Source organism: Rhagoletis zephyria, unplaced genomic scaffold (assembly GCF_001687245.7).
Source record: "Rhagoletis zephyria isolate East Lansing unplaced genomic scaffold, Rhagoletis_zephyria_1.1 Rzeph_scaffold_02827, whole genome shotgun sequence".
NCBI lineage: Eukaryota > Metazoa > Arthropoda > Insecta > Diptera > Tephritidae > Rhagoletis > Rhagoletis zephyria.
Genome location: NW_016159911.1, coordinates 24,203 through 36,945, shown reverse-complemented (window position 1 = coordinate 36,945; position 12,743 = coordinate 24,203). Strand labels below are relative to the sequence as shown.

Here is a 12,743-nt window from a genome sequence, read left to right as displayed (position 1 = left end):
TTCATGCATTAAAAAATTCATGAAAGTTTAGCTACCGCCAAGCACCACTTTAAGTAAAATTTTTATTTTTTTGTAGTATGTAAAATTTTTTATTTTTTTGTAGTATGTATGTATGTAGTAGCTATACTAAAAAGGGAACTATGTAATGTGTGGCTAAGTGAAAACGACACAAGAAAAAAGTCTCAACACTAAAAAGATACCTATGTAATAAGATTAAGCTGATAGTACAATAGCACGAAAAATCTCTCGCGGAAAAGCTATGGGGGATACATTTAACGCTTTGCTTTTGAGCTCAGATCCCTTAATTTCATCATCATCTTCTTTTTATTTGATTCTGTAACCGCTTAAGCGATTTTGGCCGAGTTCAACAAAGCACGCCAATCGTTTCTCTTCTGTGCCAATTGAAGCCAAATGGAAATGCCAAGCGAAGCCAAGTCCTCCACCTGGTCTTTACGTCGCATGTTGGCCTCCCTATTCCTCTGCTACCATCAGCTGGTTCCGAGTTGAATGCTTTCAGAGCTGGAGCGACGGAGTCCATTCGAACGACATGGCCAAACCAGCGGAGCCGCTGTATTTTTATTCGCTGCACTATGTTCATGTCGTTGTAATGCTCATACAGCTCATCGTTCCATCGTCTGTGGTACTCGCCGTCGCCAATGCGTAAAGACCCGTAAATCTTCCGCAAAATCTTTCTCTCGGATACTCCTAGAGCCGCCTTATCGGTTGTTGTTGCTGTTGTAGCGGCTACAACAACCCCGCCCAGATCGGTTGGTATCTCAGTCGTTGTCGTCAAGCTCAGCAAACGGAAGTCCTAAGAAGCGTGCAGCCTCTATAGGGCTAGTCCACAGAGACTAAGGCGGGGTTTTCGGTTTTCCGGGCNATCTTCCGCAAAATCTTTCTCTCGGATACTCCTAGAGCCGCCTTATCGGTTGTTGTTGCTGTTGTAGCGGCTACAACAACCCCGCCCAGATCGGTTGGTATGTCAGTCGTTGTCGTCAAGCTCAGCAAACGGAAGTCCTAAGAAGCGTGCAGCCTCTATAGGGCTAGTCCACAGAGACAAAGGCGGGGTTTTCGGTTTTCCGGGTATACGAAGAGATGTTTCGAGTCGTGTCTCTCCGCATGCCGTACACTCATTTGGCACATCTGCATTTAATCTGATCAGGTATGAGTTTAACCTGCTGCATTATCCAGAGCGAAGTTGGGCTATTGGGGTTATAGTCTCCCGAGGTAGACAGAGCTCTGTCTCGTCGATGTCAGGTGGTTGTGTGCCTAGAACGGCATTCGCAGGTCTGGAGTCTACATAACCTGAGACTGACTCCTTACGAATGCCGCTGAGGGCTTGTCGGTAAGCTGACGGGTCTAGAGGTTGCTTTATAAACCTTTGAGCTGCGCCCGTCAGAGATGTCTTCTGACATGCCTTGGCCCGAGCTCCTCTGCAAGCAAGTGTCTGTTACCAGCAACGTTTCTTTGTCTTTGCCCCAAGTACTGCCGGCTAGCGACTGGAGGACCTTGTTGCGGCTTTGTANTGTCAGGTGGTTGTGTGCCTAGAACGGCATTCGCAGGTCTGGAGTCTACATAACCTGAGACTGACTCCTTACGAATGCCGCTGAGGGCTTGTCGGTAAGCTGACGGGTCTAGAGGTTGCTTTATAAACCTTTGAGCTGCGCCCGTCAGTTCATAGAGATGTCTTCTGACATGCCTTGGCCCGAGCTCCTCTGCAAGCAAGTGTCTGTTGCCAGCAACGTTTCTTTGTCTTTGCCCCAAGTACTGCCGGCAAGCGACTGGAGGACCTTGTTGCGGCTCTGTACTTTGTTGACAATTGCAATTGCGTGCGCAGAGGAGATCAGACTGTCGAAGGTTACTCCGAGTATTTCGGGGTTATTCATGATGTTGTTGTTGTAGCTGCTACTAAGCCCTGCTCGGGTCGGTTCTTTCGTCAACGTTGCGGCCCGTTTAGGCTAAGGGGAGGCCTGGGAAGTGTGCGACTTCAACAGGGTCTGTCCATAAAGACAGGGGCGTCAGCTGGGTGGGGTTCTCAGGGCATGTGAAGAGGTGCCGAGAGTCATGTGGCGACTCTCCACATACCGAGCATAGGTTGGGCACATCCTAATTGATTTTGCTCAGGTATGAGTTTAGCCTGCTGCAATAGCTAGAGCGAAGTTGGGATATTGTGGTGCGGGTCTTTNCGACTTCAACAGGGTCTGTCCATAAAGACAGGGGCGTCAGCTGGGTGGGGTTCTCAGGGCATGTGAAGAGGTGCCGAGAGTCATGTGGCGACTCTCCACATACCGAGCATTGGTTGGGCACATCCTAATTGATTTTGCTCAGGTATGAGTTTAGCCTGCTGCAATAGCTAGAGCGAAGTTGGGATATTGTGGTGCGGGTCTTTCGAGGCAGACAGAGTTCTGTCCCGTCCACGTCCGGTGGTTGTGTGCCTAGAACGGCATTCACAAGGCGGGATTCTACATAGCTCGACAGTGATTCCCTGTCAATGTCGTTCAGGGCCTGTCGGTAGGCTGACGGGTCCAGAGCTTGTTTAATGAACCTCTGGACTTCGTCCTTCAGTTCGTAGAAATGCTTCGTGACGTGCCTTGGCGAGGGCTCTTCTGCAAGCAGTTGTTTGCTAGGATGACCACGTCTGTAGCTCCCCACAAGAAACTGCTTGCAGAGCATTGTGCTATGCTCCTTTACTAGGATCGTCTGGGCCTCGTCGTGTAGGGTGTGTTGGGGTGTCATCAGGAGGCATCCGGTTGCTGTTAGTAGTGCCGTGTTCTGGCAGGTCTGTAGCTTCATCCACTGCGTCCTGCTAGGCCCAGCGACCCCACGGGCGCTGCATAGTTTAGAACCGGCCGGCCAATTGCCTTGTATGTTGCCAANTGACGTGCCTTGGCGAGGGCTCTTCTGCAAGCAGTTGTTTGCTAGGATGACCACGTCTGTAGCTCCCCACAAGAAACTGCTTGCAGAGCATTGTGTTATGCCGTAGTGCCGTGTTCTGGCAGGTCTGTAGCTTCATCCACTGCGTCCTGCTAGGCCCAGCGACCCCACGGGCGCTGCATAGTTTAGAACCGGCCGGCCAATTGCCTTGTATGTTGCCAACAACGCTTCTCTATCTTTGCTCCAAGTGCTGCCGGCCAGCGACTTGAGGACATTATTGCGGCTCTATACTTTGTTGACTTTGTTGATTGCGGTTGTATGCGCCGAGAAGGAGAATATACTGTCGAAGGTAACTCCGAAGATTTTCGGGTTCTTCACCGTCGCAATTGTTACGCCATCAACGTGAATACCCAGTTGCAGTCTGACCTCCTTCGTCCAGGTGGTGAATAGGTTTGCCGAGGATTTCGCAGGAGATGGGGCAAGGCTCCTCGCAGTGAGGAAGCGAGAATTTTCGGCGAGATAACCGTTTACTTCGAGCACAAGTCATCAATTCCATTTCCAGATGCCATGATCGAACAATCGTCAGCATAAGAGACAATATTTGTTAACACCCCCTGGTGGTTGAGGAAGCTGTGAGATGTAATAATTAAACAGTAGTGGGGACAGGACAGAAATCTGTGGTACCCCCTGTTTAATTTTACGTAGCTTGCTGATGATAAGACTCTCCTTTGTTGGTTGGTTTCCCCGGTTTGAGCAGTGGGACCACTCTTCCCATCTTCCAGATGTCTGGAATGACGAGAGTGGCCATAGACAAATTGAGGACGTCCGTTCAGTACGCTACTACTGCAGGACCCAAATTTTTCAGCATCAGCATGCCCCTAGGATTGTTCTATACCAAAAAAAATTATGCCCTTTTTTTATTTTGAAATAAAAAAAAATTAGGGTGTGCTCAAAGCGCTCAAAGTTTTCAATGTATTTTATATGGCGAAAAAACAACTTTTCGTAGAAATAGTGTAGAATTCTTGAAAATCAATATTTTTCGATCGGAAAACTTTGCTTATCTTCAGGAGATTCCCGGTAATAATACCCAATTATTCCTGTAAAAATTTTTTCATGGTGACTATATTTTATGGGTCCTTGAAAATGCAATGGGGGGACCAATAAAATATCTTTAATCATAAAAAATTGTTAAATAAACAATTGGATATCCATATTTGAAGTCTCCTGAAGAGAACTACAGTTTTACGATTGAAAAATATTGATTTTCAAGAGTTTTATGCCATTTTTACGAAAATTTGTTTTTTCCCCATATAAAATACATGGACAACTTTGAGCGCTGTGAGCACTCCCTAAATATTTTTTGATTTCAAAATAAAAAATAGGGGTATATTTATTTGCGGTTCAGAACAATCCTAGGAGGTGGCGGCATTAAAATTCCGACTTTATTATTTTCGACCACTCTAATCAACATGCATATTCCGTCGGTTCCAATGGCTTTGGAGGCTTTTGCCTTCCCGATGGCTACCCTTACCGCACCGCTGGTGAAAACAAGAGGCGCACTGGGTTTTGGCATTTTGTGCAGCCTTCCGGTCACTCGACGTTTGGCTTTATCCACCGGAGGATTCAGAATGAACTTCCGGCTAAAATAGCTCGCGCATCGCTCCGGGTCCGACGAAGCGTGGTTACCAAAGTCTATTTCAACTCTGTCGTCACGCTTCGCCGGGTTTGACAATGACCTCACGGTTGACTAAAGCTTACTTACACCAGAGGGGAAGTTGCAGGTCTTCAAATGCTCTTCCCATTTCTTCCGCTTATGTATGTACATTCACAAGTTGCCGAATCTCCGAATTGACNGTCTATTTCAACTCTGTCGTCACGCTTCGCCGGGTTGGACAATGACCTCACGGTTGACTAAAGCTTACTTACACCAGAGGGGAAGTTGCAGGTCTTCAAATGTTCTTCCCATTTCTTCCGCTTATGTATGTACATTCACAAGTTGCCGAATCTCCGAATTGACATCCCTGATACTGGGATTTCCGGTATCGGCCTGACGAAGGTTGTCACGCTTATCGGCTCGAAAAGCCTCTTCAGCAGGAAAGTTCGGACGTGGGTCCTTATTATATCCTGCTGGGGTTATTCATCGTCGGAATTGGTGTGTCATCAACGTGAGTACCCAGCGGTAGTGTGACCTCCAAGTGCGCTTTGACCGATATCTTCTACATATTGTGTAGAAATGCTAACAGTTTTAAAGTTAAATATTTGTTGTTAAAATTTCCCCTTTACTTCACATATTTTTATATAAACACTGCACTAACAACTTCTCTTTCCATTATTATATCATCTTTTCTCTATAAACAAATGAATGCANATTTCCCCTTTACTTCACATATTTTTATATAAACACTGCACTAACAACTTTTCTTTCCATTATTATATCATCTTTTCTCTATAAACAAATGAATGCACATCTTTTTACCTTCCTTTTATTAGCTCGGGATGTATCTATGTAATATTGGTGCGCCTAAAAGATGCAGCGGTTTCTATTCTCAAGTTACATAGCTGATGACAGTACGAATGGCAATTATAATAGGGAGGTTTTAGTTTTTTAAACTATAATTTTTTTATTAACTAAATATTTAACAATTCATGCTTATAAAAGTGTTCTTTTAATAAGTTTCTATTCGCCAACAATCTGTAAACACACAATTGTTGTGCGATTGCCGCGAAGTATGTAATGCCAGATCGTTGAAAACTTTATCCAAAAATACTTTGTGAGGTATTACGAAATATAAACTATATAAAATATATAAACTTTAAGGTAAAACTATATTTTATTACAAATTATCGCCTGCGCCGCTTTTTTTTATCCAATATTTCAATAAATGTTCAAAATTTTTAATCAAAAATCGCGCGAAGGTTTAATACAAATTTTCGCTTGCGGCGCTTTTTTTTATTTAATATTTCCNTAAGTTTCTATTCGCCAACAATCTGTAAACACACAATTGTTGTGCGATTGTCGCGAAGTATGTAATGCCAGATCGTTGAAAACTTTATCCAAAAATACTTTGTGAGGTATTACGAAATATAAACTCTATAAAATATATAAACTTTAAGGTAAAACTATATTTTATTACAAATTATCGCCTGCGCCGCTTTTTTTATCCAATATTTCAATAAATGTTAAAAATTTTTAATCAAAAATCGCGCGAAGGTTTAATACAAATTTTCGCCTGCGGCGCTTTTTTTTATTTAATATTTCAATAAATATTGAAAATTTGTAATTTGTGGTGCTTTTTTTTAATTCAATACCTTGATAAATATTGAAAATTTGTATTAAAAACCGCGAGATGTTTTATAACAAAGTTTCGCCTGCGGCGCTATTTTTTAATTCAATACCTCGATATATAATGAAAAGTTGTAATCAAAAATCGCACGATTTTTTAATAAAAAATGGGGGTGCGTAAAAAAATTAAAAACTCCGATATATTGCAAATTTTTTCTTGCGCCGCATTTTTTTAAATCAGTACCTTGATATATAGTGAAAATGTGCACCAAAAAACGTACGTTTTCATTGTTTCCGTTTTCAGTTTGTATTTCGATATTTTTTGGAATGTGTGGCAGCACTTAAAAACTATAAGCCTCCGGAGGGGGGACCGTCGGATTTAAAATCAGGGGGACTCCCTCTACACCCCCTCATCACCTTTTTTTTCAAAGCCTGGCCCATTAATGGAAAATTTTCCCCTAACAGAAACCGTGGAATTTTTGAACAAAAGAAATTATCTCAAGTTGGTTATCGGGCTATAGAATATTTAATTGAAAAGATGATTGTATCTTCTAGGAAAGAAATTTTAATAATAATATATTTTTCTTGATAACAAACAAAGTTTACAAAGGTAAAAGTCTTCAACAAAATTTCTTTTAAACAAAGGGAAAATTATTGGGAGTGTATCCCACATTACACCCTTCCTAGTTTAACATAGTTTAAACGAAACAGTTTTAAAATATGTGTTTGCATAAACCGGTAATAAACTGGAAATATATGAGGTATTCCATGACATATATGATTCCAAAAAACTGGTTTTAATCAAGGTATATTCAACAAGGTAGAAGTGACAACTCGGTCGAGCTCTGTCATAGCTGACTGTAATGTCAAAAAATGTAAACAAAGAAATTAAACCTTTGTTATGCATATACCAAATTTTATCATTAGTGTTCGCGGAGCATTTGCCCTGAAGGAAATATTGGTCCAGTTGCTCGAAAAATTCAGTCGTAGGTATAGAAGTTTTGTATCTAATGTATGTAATGCATAGGGTATGAGTTTTGATCTAAAATTGGTTACAATGTCACGCAGTAGCGCACAACGGGTACAATTAACGATTTACTGATATGTAGGCACTTAGTCATCGAATTTTCATGTGCGTCGTTGGCATGCACAGAGAGTATCTGCTTAGAAAATCTTAGCACCCCGGTTCGAATCGCATCTGGCAAAAGTTTCATTTTATTTATTTTTTTTATATCTAACATTGGTTACAATGTGATGCAGAAGCCGACAATTGGTCCGAGCCTAGGACATTCAGTGTTAAATGTAAATAGAATTTTACATGTGCTTGGCCCAAACTTTGGACTACTTACAATCACTTGGAGTCTAGTTTGTGGTATGCCCTAAGTCTATTTCAAGATCCTAAAGGGTGCTTGTATAGTATTTTAGTGTACTCGTGGATCAGGTCGTGCTTGTTTATAGCACACTTGCTCAGTTTGGGTATGTGCATAAACAGCTAACTTCGTCCCCACAGACACCTCAGGGACGGCCGAATCTTGGGATAATTGAAGCATTGGGGAATCGCAACGTAGAGGTACTGTGCCTGGGAACAAACTAGAGCGCTTAAAAACACTCAGTTGCAATGGGCAACAAATACAAAGTCACTGGCCCTAAAATGGTTCTCGCACACACACGAAGAGTATTCCAATGAAACACCGCAGCTATTTACGCAGGTGGCGTCGCACGAAGATGGAGCGCACCAGCGTAAAGTTAATGTAACGAAAATAGGAGCAAATAAAAGACACAGTGGTTTAGTGCAATGAAATTAAAAATCGTTTTATTTGTAAATATCTATGAGGTTGAAGAGTGTGGCTCACAAGAGTTGGCTTACCGAACGTGGTGTGATGGCTGACGTGATCTCCTTGCTGTCTTCTAAGAAGTGAAAAAGTGCCAACAAACGAAAAGGGATGTAGCCCACCGCACAGTAACTTTCGTTAAGTTTCCCCTCCAATAAGTTACCGTACAGTGGGGCTTGTTGTTAGCGGCTGGAAAGATAGCCGTAACTTATGTATGTGTTTGTGTGCCCTTACATCAAGTGACAAAACGCGGATTAGGGTGGTGCAATATATTTAGGTCGCGGACCTAAACATACCGGCCCCCTTGCGGTAAGCAAGCTATGAAAAAGAAAAGGAGTCGCGTCTCAACCGTCACACGCACGTGAGGAAAGTCTTAAGGACTAACTATAATATGCAGCGCGGATTTTGTACTGCGCGGGGCTGCTTATTCGCCAACTCTTTCGTCGCGACCGGTTCATCTGAGGCTGTGGAGAAAAGGACATTGTTAATTGAAACAGACGTGGTTTGAAATTTCAATGCACTTTTTTTATTTAAATTTTTAGGTATGTGTGTGATGAGTGTGTGTGTATGTGTGGTTTTGTCTTCTTAATCTCTACGTTTATGGTTGGCAGGCTCCCGAAACAACCAGACCGTATATGGTCGCCTGGACCAGGAGACCACCCACGGTGGATGGGGGGTCCCGCTCACCATCATCTGCGCATGCAGATCGAGGCCCAGTGTGAGGCGTATTGGTGACGCGCGGAAGAATTGCGGATCCGCCAAGCGCATGAACTGGAACGGGGCCGCAACCTTAGGGTCCAGGTTCGACGGTGGACTCAGTCGTATATGGTGGTCCAGCACGACTGCTTGTGTCGTAATGCGGTCGGAGCTGCTGTATCTTCCTCGCATGGTGACCGTGCAACGCTGCAGACGTCCGGATCCGTTGCGTTCCAGTTGGAGATCTCTCACCAGTTCCGAATCAACCAATGAGTTTGGTGCGCAAGGGTCAATCATTGCGCGAACCAAATGAAGGTGGCCCCTTGCTTCAATCCGCACTATTGCGGGCGGCGCGATGGGGATAAGCGCACGAATGATCGGCGTTGATATGGCGCTTTGCACTAGGCGGCCCGTTCGGAAGCCGGTCGGTGGAGCGCGTTGTAAGGCACGACTATTGATGTTGCTGTCGTTTGTGCGAGTTTTGTGGTATGGTGCTGCTTTGCGTAGCCTAGACGATCGCTTAGACGAGCGGAAAGTACGAGTTTCGGCGCCGTCGTGTCGTTTTGGCTTGCGTTGCGATCGTGATGCCGGGCGGAAAGGACTGGTTTCCGCGCCGCCGTGTTACCGCCAGTTGTGTTGTTGACGCGTTTGCGAGCGGAAAGGACGAGTTTCCGCGTCGCGTCGGTTGTATTGCTGACGCATTTGCGAGCGGAATGGACGAGTTTCCGCGTCGCGCCAGTTGTGTTGTGCACGCGTTGGCGAGCGGAAAGAACGAGTTTCCGCGTCGCCCGCGGGTGGTTGTAACTTGTCTAACGGTCTCGGTGTGCCAGTTCCAGAGTTGCGCTTTTGTCGCTCATGTGGGGAAGAGTCTGTCCTCTCTGACCCCTCCAGGAGGAGTTGGACCTGCTGCGCCCACGACTTCGTCTGCTCCGTAACGTCGATAGAGAGTGCCCCGTCCGAGCTCTCGCCGTCGTTGATCGCGTTCGCTGGGTGCCTTTGGTCTTCGCAGTCATCGAGATGGAGCGAGGTGTGATGCTTTTCGCGACATCGGTTGCAGTTTGGGCAATATTTATGCAGCAGGACTGCACGCAGCCTTGCTTCGACCGCTTTGCCGCGGTAAAGGGGGCATAGTCGAATGCCATGCGCTCCGCCGCATAGCCGGCATAGAACCGTGAATTTATCAGCGCTTTCTTCCGCATGTGCGCGATTAGCCGAGAAACGAGTCATTCTGTAAATGAGTCTCGTAGTTATGTCCGTAGGTGTAAAAAGTTACGTACTGTTAGTTTTGGGTTGGGTGGCAAGTGGCGAATATATGTATGCCTGTATATCTCGTGAAAGCACATTTTATATATACGTGTGATATACTTATGTACATATATATATATATATACTATTTGTTTATTTATTTAATTTGTTTTGACTTGGTGAAGTACAAAACTGGGCCAATTCACACTTTCAGTCTCCGCGTAGTTGTGCGGTATTAAGTATAGACTAATGGTCTTACTCTTAAAAAATAAATAGACTTACAAAGCTCTACAAAGTGGCGTTTTTATAAAAAAGCTTCAATTTAAAAAGCTCTTAAAGTCTTCTTTATTTTCTATGACTTTGAGCGTAAGGTTTCGTATTTGGGTTAAAACAGATCTGTGGAAGGTGACCATCGCTATAAGATTTTATTCCATTACATTTGTTGCCATTTGCTTTTGCATCGAACAGACCTTTATGTAGTACACACTTTTCGATCACTATTTCCCCGAACACACCGTGAAATTTGTAATCTCGTAAAAGGTGTAATTTGTGGTTTTGTGGTGAGTTTCACCACTTGGCCTGGCACGGCGAAAGAAAATTTCCTCACTATGGGTTCGAGACCGGGCTAAGCCAGCGCGCGCGGGGTCTGGGCCAACTCTCAAATCGAGATATGACGGCGACTCTTTTGACTAATTTAAAATATTTCATCGGTAAACATTCAACCAAAAATATTGGTAACGCTAAACTACACTTCCTAACTATTTGGGTTATTGCTGATATTGAACAAACCGAGGGTCGTGAGTTATTAATGCTCTGAGATTCGTTAGATCTGGAAGTAGTGTACGCGTAGGGTTTGTCCCAAATGCAGAAGGCTCCAATCTCTCAAATAAACACAATTTGAATCGTCTTGTTTGGGCTGCTGCACAACTCTACCGCCGCTGGAAGCTACAGTCTTGGTTTTGAAATGGCTCATGCACCCTAATTTAGCTCATGATATTCCAGATGCAGTCTCTTATGATCTTGTGAACTAAAGGCACATAAAGACTGCAGTGTAGATTTAAACTACCACATAGTTCATGAAACTTCATTTCTGGTTTTTGCTTTCGTTTGATAGGAACTGTAGAAAAAAATTAAGCAATTAAGCAGCAAATTAGAATATAGGAACAATTATCTTAACGTCGGTTGAATGAAAATATTCGAATTTATAGAAAACAGAATAAATTCGAATGTCGAGCAAAAACACTGATTTTTATTAATTTGAATCCCTGCAATACAATTTTTCGTGCATACGAAGTAGAGGGCTGCATGAATTCATTCAAAACGGCATATGAATTATTCATATAAAAAAAACCAATGAATGAGTTTACCTTCAAAAATTTGATGAGTTTGAGTAAATACTGTTCTGATATGGGTGTCGTCATAACAAGCCTATGTATACTTATATGTATGTATATGGCATATATAAATATGTGTCTTATGTTATTGTGTTTAAATAGGAGTTTGTTATTATGCTATAAAAACTCTGGGTGACGGAATCAGAAGATGCTTTTATATTACTTAAGTATTCATGTTTTTGAGATGCGCTCTTGAAATTATTCATAGCGATAATTCTGTTGCTGGAATATTTGGTGTTTGAGAATGCTGAACTCTGAAACGCCATTGACATTTGAGATGTGGGATTGCGTAGGGAGTAAGAAGTGGAATAGGTGGGTTTTGTGAAGTGGAATACAGAGTAGGTAGGAAGTTTACTGCGAGGTGGTGCTATTTTCGTTGTAGGGCGGAAGTAGGACCAATTTTGCAATTGGCCTTCTGATTTCTCCCTTAGCTGTTTCGATGTCGACTACTCTTACTCGGTTGTCGGAACCTGGGTGTAGCTTGACTATTCTGCCCAATCTGCATTCGTTTGGTGGCAGGTTTTCTTCTTTAACAACGACCAGGTCCCCTTGTTTTAAGTTGGTTTGTGGATGTTTCCACTTGATGCGTTTCTGCATCTCGGTGAGGTATTCCATTTTCCATCTCCTACAGAATGCCTGGTGTAGGGCCTTCAGTTTCTGCCATCGATTTACGATTGAGGCTGGACTTTCATTTACATCGATTTCGGGTGGGGCAAGAAGATGCCCGCCGACCAGAAAATGACCGGGGGTAAGCGGCTCCAGGTCAGACGGTTCGTCTGAAGAGGGGCTTAGTGGTCGTGAGTTGAGACAAGACTCAATACGGCATAAGAGTGTGGTGAACTCTTCAAAAGTATATTTGTGGTCGGACGCGACCATTTTAAAGTGGGTTTTGAAACTTTTCATCCCAGCTTCCCACAAACCGTCCATGTGAGGGGCCGCAGCGGGTATGAAATGCCACTAAGGCTTGATGGCTGTACTTAGTGAGGGTGCTATTGCGTGCCTCAGCTAAAAATGCTTTGAATTCCGATCGTAAAGATCGTGAGGCTCCGACAAAGTTAGTACCATTGTCGGAGTAAACGTTTTTTGGACATCCTCGTCTAGCAACGAATCTTGCGAAAGCGTCTAGAAAGGACGCGGTGCTAAGGTCGCTGGTAGCTTCAAGGTGAATGGCTTTCGTCGAGAAACAGACGAAGAGACAGACATAGCCTTTTGCTCCGCGGCGCCTAATAAGAACTTTTGCTTGGGCCAATGCAAAAATAGCGTTTAAAATAAAAAACGGTCTGTAAAGCTTGCCGATGGTCTATTTTCCTGTGAAATCTCTACCAAGAGTGTATAATCTTCTTTGACCTTGCAAGTACAACATTGGTCCGATGCGTAAGCCAATAAAAGTCCTTATAAGGAAACCTAAGAGCACAGATG

At 43.5% G+C, this 12,743-nt stretch overlaps 1 protein-coding gene and 1 long non-coding RNA gene across 2 annotated transcripts in view; one reads left to right on the top strand and one right to left on the bottom strand.

The window, feature by feature from the left end:
• Positions 1-12,743, top strand: part of Lis-1 (LisH and WD40 domain-containing Lis-1) — a gene marked incomplete at its 3' end in the record, with an annotated part of 54,498 nt that overhangs the window by 22,645 nt on the left and 19,110 nt on the right. The gene's annotated exons all lie outside the window — the stretch shown is intronic.
• The window catches only part of LOC108367836 (uncharacterized), a 7,250-nt gene continuing 2,574 nt past the window's right edge, over positions 8,068-12,743 (bottom strand). Inside the window, exon 2 of the long non-coding RNA XR_001848300.1 lies at positions 8,068-8,275. This is a non-coding gene — a long non-coding RNA (uncharacterized LOC108367836). The remainder of the gene's footprint in view (positions 8,276-12,743) is intronic.